Source organism: Neofelis nebulosa, chromosome X (genome assembly GCF_028018385.1).
Source record: "Neofelis nebulosa isolate mNeoNeb1 chromosome X, mNeoNeb1.pri, whole genome shotgun sequence".
NCBI lineage: Eukaryota > Metazoa > Chordata > Mammalia > Carnivora > Felidae > Neofelis > Neofelis nebulosa.
This window is the reverse complement of record NC_080800.1, coordinates 1,024,177-1,030,330: the sequence shown is the minus strand read 5'-3', so window position 1 is coordinate 1,030,330 and position 6,154 is coordinate 1,024,177.

Genomic DNA, 6,154 nt, shown 5'->3' with positions numbered 1-6,154 from the left:
CGCTGAGCCCCGGGCTGGACCCCTTCCGGGGTCATCGTGCCCCCGGATGCTGTGGGCACAGAGGGCACAGAGCGTGGGTAGGGGACGGCCCAGGGCCAGGGGGCAGAGAGTGGCCGGGGAAGGCCAGGGTGGGGACAGGGGAGCAGAGCGGTCCGAAGAAAGAGGGAGTACCTGGGAGGAGGCAGGCTCCGTGGACAGGAGTGGACGTGTCGAGGGCTCCAGGGGCAGGGCGGGTTGGGCAGGTCGTCCCCCTGCGACAATGCACAGCTCCTTGGGGCTCTGTGATGAAGAGGGTGTGGCCAGAACCAGGAAAGTGACTCACAACCACCTGCGGGGTGGCTCCCCTCCTGGAGATGAGTTTTCCGCCCACTTCTCTCTTTCCTCCGGCACCCTCCCCCCTGCGCACGTGTCCCCTGTCACCCGGGAGAAAACCAGAGGGTCCGAGGACCGGGCACCGAGGCTGGGAGCGGCGGCCCCTCCAGAACACGGCCAGGAAGGCATCTTTCCGTGCAAATGCCAGACCCTTTCGTGGCCGGTTCCAGAACGCCTGGACCTTCCCGCTGGAGCCCCGGCCACTGACCCCGGCTGCTGGCTCACCTGTCCTGTCCCCCGGGCTGGCATGTGCCCAGACAACCAGATTTCAGAAAGTGGAATGTCAAGGCAAGGCAAGCCCCCGGGGGGGGGGGGGGAGGGTCTCCAGTGGGAGGGCTTTTGTCCTGAGGGTGACGGGGGGCAGCCCACCAGGACAGGGTGTGCACGTCTCGATGGTGGAGGAAAAGAGGACAGAAACGGGGAAGAGAAAGTGGGGAGACGGTGGGTGAGGCAGCTGGCAGTCGGGAGACCCAGAGAGACCTTCTCCGCCCAGCCGGGTCCCCTGTGCACACGGCCCCTGAACACCTTGGCCCCAGAATAGACCTTCTCCATGAGCCCAGCCGGGTCCCCTGTGCGCGCGTCCCCTGAACACCTTGGCCCCAGAATAGACCTTCTCCGTGAGCCCAGCCTGGTCCCCTGTGCACACGGCCCCTGAACACCTTGGCCCCAGAATAGACCTTCTCCGCCCAGCCGGGTCCCCTTGTGCACACGGCCCCTGAAACTCCAGCCCCAGAATAGACCTTCTCCATGAGCCCAGCCTGGTCCCCTGTGCACACGGCCCCTGAACACCTTGGCCCCAGAATAGACCTTCTCCGTGAGCCCAGCCTGGTCCCTCTGTGCACACGGCCTGTGCACACCTTGACCCCAGAATAGACCTTCTCCGTGAGCCCAGCCTGGTCCCCTGTGCACACGGCTCCTGAAACTCCAGCCCCAGAATAGACCTTCTCCGTGAGCCCAGCCTGGTCCCCTGTGCACACGGCCCCTGAACACCTTGGCCCCAGAATAGACCTTCTCCGTGAGCCCAGCCTGGTCCCCTGTGCACACGGCCCCTGAAACTCCAGCCCCAGAATAGACCTTCTCCGTGAGCCCAGTCTGGTCCCCTGTGCACACGGCCCCTGAACACCTTGGCCCCAGAATAGACCTTCTCCGTGAGCCCAGCCTGGTCCCCTGTGCACACGGCCCGTGCACACCTTGGCCTCAGAATAGACCTTCTCCGTGAGCCCAGCCTGGTCCCCTGTGCACACGGCCCCTGAAACTCCAGCCCCAGAATAGACCTTCTCCATGAGCCCAGCCTGGTCCCCTGTGCACACGGCCCCTGAACACCTTGGCCCCAGAATAGACCTTCTCCGTGAGCCCAGCCTGGTCCCCTGTGCACACGGCCCATGCACACCTTGGCCCCAGAATAGACCTTCTCCATGACCCCAGCCGGGTCCCCTGTGCTGTTTACTTAAGACTAACGTATCCGACGTATATCGATAACTTTCGCTGTGCTTAGGTGACCAGCCTTTGTCTTTCCGTCTGGTGGTGCCATAACCGGGAATGTGTTAGTCCTTCGGATTCAGGTGTGCTGAGCGGTGAACCGGGGGCCTGCGTCCGGACCATCCTGCGAGCGCCTGTTCCGTGCAGGGGGCGGAGGGGAGGTCCCCCCGGGGCGGCCCCAGGCCCTGTTGGCACGGACCCAGCCTCAGAAGTGACAGTGGCCCCTGGTACGGAGGAGCATTTTTGGAGCCTGCTTCTTGGGGGCCCCGGAGAATTCTCTCCATTCTTCACTGCCGATTCCTTGCCCACAGTGTCCCTGCGACCCCAGCCTCCAAAGTGAGAAGGCCCAATTCTGCGGGGGCGGAGCTCTGGTCTGAGCAGGACCATCGGGAAGGCGGGTCCAGGTTCGAGGGGGCACCGTGAGGGTCTCTTAGGGACGGAGGGCTCGCCCCGCCCCCCGTAGGACTCGTGACTGCCCCAGCCTTGCCCGGGATGCGGGATGATGGGTGCAGCTCATGGAGAAGCGGGGGGGGGGGGGGGGGGGGGGCGGGGGCTGCGGGGGCTGGTCCCTGAGCTCCTGCCCGGGGCCCCAAGCCTCAGCAGAGGTGGGGCCCAGCGTGCAGCCGTCCTTCCTGTGCTTGGCACAGGGTGTGGGGAACAACCCGCTCCTCCCAGAGCCCAGGGCAAGAGCACAGTTGACGTGTGTCCCAAGTACCTGAGCTCAGTGCTGAGGTCACCGCTGCGCCCCTGGGGGCCTTCGGGGTCTGGTGAGAGGCTGGCCTCACGCTCCCATCACATGGGCCCGATGGCACGACCCCAACCCCTGTCGGTCGGATTCCCCCGAGGTGAGGGGATTCCCTGCTGAACTTTCCCAGCTGAAAATACAGCCGCCCAATGCTCGCCCCCTGACCCCGAAGGGGAGGGAGCTCCCTGCTCGAACACGCCCAGCCAGCTGCCTGGGGACGACCGTGCCCCCGTCCCTGGGGCTGGCGCCCGTTCTGTGCAGAAACTGGACCGTGGACACATTCTCCCGGAGACGCCTCGGGATGCTGCTTCCGGGGAAGCGGGCGTTCCCTCTGGGCCAGCACGCGGGGCCACGGACGCCCACAGCCTTTCCGACATGGGTCCCTCCCGGCGGTTGAATGCTGCTGCCCGAAATTTATGTCCCTTGGAGCATGTGAAGGGGACCTTACTGGGAAACGGTCTTTGTAGATGTGAATCAGTGAAGGATCTGAGATGAGCCCATCCTGGGTCGGGGGGCCCGGATTGCAATGACTAGTGTCCTTTTAAGAGACAGGAGGGGACACACAGGCACAGAGGAGAAGCCCCGTGAAGACAGAGGCAGAGACGGAAAGGACCCAGACACAAGCCCAGGGGCGCCTGGAGCCCCGGAGGCTGGAAGAGGCAGGAGGGACCGTCCTCTGGAGCCTCTGGAGGGAGCACAGCTCTGCCCACTTGGATCTCAGTGGGCCTGCCTGGATCTCAGTGGCCCTTCCCTGCCTGGATCTCAGTGGCCCTGTCCTGCCTGGATCTCAGTGGTCCTGCCCCTCCTGGGTCTCAGGGGTCTTGCCCCTCCTGGATCTCGGTGGTCCTGCCCCTCCTGGATGTCAGTGGCCCTGCCCCTCCTGTATCTCAGTGGCCCTCCCCTGCCTGGATCTCAGGGGTCCTGCCCCTCCTGGGTCTCAGTGGCTCTGCCCTGCCTGGATCTCAGCAGCCCTGCCCCTCCTGGATCTCAGCGTCCCTGCCCTGCCTGGGTCTCAGTGGTCCTGCCCTGCCTGGATCTCAGTGGCCCTGTCCTGCCTGAATCTCAGCGGCCCTACCCTGCCTGGGTCTCAGCAGCCCTGCCCTGCCTGGATCTCAGGGGCCCTGCCCCTCTTGGAACTCAGTTGCCCTGCCCTGCCTGGATCTCAGTGGTCCTGCCCCTCCTGGATCTCAGGGGCCCTGCCCCTCTTGGATCTCAGTGGCCCTGCCCTGCCTGGATCTCAGTGGTCCTGCCCCTCCTGGATCTCAGTAGCCCTGCCCTGCTTGGATCTCAGCAGCCCTGCCCTGCCTGGATCTCAGGGGTCCTGCCCCTCTTGGAACTCAGTTGCCCTCCCTGCCTGGGTCTCAGTGGCCCTGCCCTTCCTAGATCTCAGGGATCTTGCCCTGCCTGGATCTCAATGGTCCTACCCCTCCTGGATCTCAGTGGCCCTGCCCCTCCTGGGTCTCAGGGGTCTTGCCCCTCCTGGATCTCGGTGGTCCTGCCCCTCCTGGATGTCAGTGGCCCTGCCCCTCCTGTATCTCAGTGGCCCTCCCCTGCCTGGATCTCAGGGGCCCTGCCCTGCCTGGATCTCAGCGGCCCTGCCCTGCCTGGATCTCAGGGGCCCTGCCCCGCCTGGATCTCAGCGGCCCTGCCCTGCCTGGATCTCAGCGGCCCTGCCCTGCCTGGATCTCAGCGGCCTTGCCCCTCCTGGATCTCAGTGGCCCTGCCCCGCCTGGATCTCAGCAGCCATGCCCTGCCTGGATCTCAGCGGCCCTGCCGTGCCTGTATCTCAGTGGCCCTGCCCTGCCTGGATCTCAGCGGCCTTGCCCCTCCTGGATCTCAGCGGCCCTGCCCCGCCTGGATCTCAGCAGCCATGCCCTGCCTGGATCTCAGCGGCCCTGTCCTGTCTGGATCTCAGAGGCCCTTCCCTACCTGGATCTCAGTGGCCCTGCCCTGCCTGGATCTCAGCGGCCCTGCCCTGCCTGGATCTCAGGGGCCCTGCCCCTCCTGGATCTCAGCGGCCCTGCCCTGCCTGGATCTCAGGGGCCCTGCCCTGCCTGGATCTCAGCGGCCCTGCCCCACCTGGATCTCAGCGGTCCTGTCCCTCCTGAATGTCAGTGGTCCTGCCCTGCCTGGATCTCGGCGGCCCTGCCCTGCCTGGATCTCGACGGCCCTGCCCTGCCTGGATCTCAGGGGCCCTGCCCTGCCTGGATCTCAGCGGCCCTGCCCTGCCTGGATCTCAGCGGCCCTGCCCCGCCTGGATCTAAGCGGCCCTGCCCTGCCTGGATCTCAGCGGTCCTGTCCCTCCTGAATGTCAGCGGCCCTGCCCCACCTGGATCTCAGGGGCCCTGCCCCGCCTGGATCTCAGGGGCCCTGCCCCGCCTGGATCTCAGGGGCCCTGCCCTGCCTGGATCTCAGGGGCCCTGCCCTGCCTGGATCTCAGCGGCCCTGCCCTGCCTGGATCTCAGCGGCCCTGCCCCGCCTGGATCTAAGCGGCCCTGCCCTGCCTGGATCTCAGCGGTCCTGTCCCGCCTGGATCTCAGCGGCCCTGCCCTGCCTGGATCTCAGCGGCCCTGCCCCGCCTGGATCTCAGGGGCCCTGCCCCGCCTGGATCTCAGGGGCCCTGCCCCGCCTGGATCTCAGGGGCCCTGCCCCGCCTGGATCTCAGGGGCCCTGCCCCGCCTGGATCTCAGGGGCCCTGCCCCGCCTGGATCTCAGGGGCCCTGCCCCGCCTGGATCTCAGCGGCCCTGCCCTGCCTGGATCTCAGCGGCCCTGCCCCGCCTGGATCTAAGCGGCCCTGCCCTGCCTGGATCTCAGCGGTCCTGTCCCGCCTGGATCTCAGCGGCCCTGCCCTGCCTGGATCTCAGCGGCCCTGCCCCACCTGGATCTCAGGGGCCCTGCCCCACCTGGATCTCAGGGGCCCTGCCCCGCCTGGATCTCAGGGGCCCTGCCCCGCCTGGATCTCAGCGGCCCTGCCCCAGCTGGATCTCAGCGGCCCTGCCCCACCTGGATCTCAGCGGTCCTGTCCCTCCTGAATGTCAGTGGTCCTGCCCTGCCTGGATCTCGGCGGCCCTGCCCTGCCTGGATCTCGACGGCCCTGCCCTGCCTGGATCTCAGGGGCCCTGCCCTGCCTGGATCTCAGTGGCCCTGCCCTGCCTGGATCTCAGCGGCCCTGCCCCGCCTGGATCTAAGCGGCCCTGCCCTGCCTGGATCTCAGGGGCCCTGCCCCGCCTGGATCTCAGGGGCCCTGCCCTGCCTGGATCTCAGCGGCCCTGCCCTGCCTGGATCTCAGCGGCCCTGCCCTGCCTGGATCTCAGGGGTCCTGCCCTGCCTGGATCTCAGTGGCCCTAGCCTGTCTGGATCTCAGTGGTCCTGCCCCTCCTGTATCTCCGTGGCCCTGCCCTGCCTCGACCTCTGTGACCCTGTTCCCCATGGGTCTCAAATGTCTGGTGTGTACAGCTGGGGGGAAGATGAACCTGTGGTTTGAGGCCCCCAGTGTGGTCGTTTGTCCCGGCCACCCCAGGATGCCCCTAAAATAACAACACTCTTCCTTATGGTCC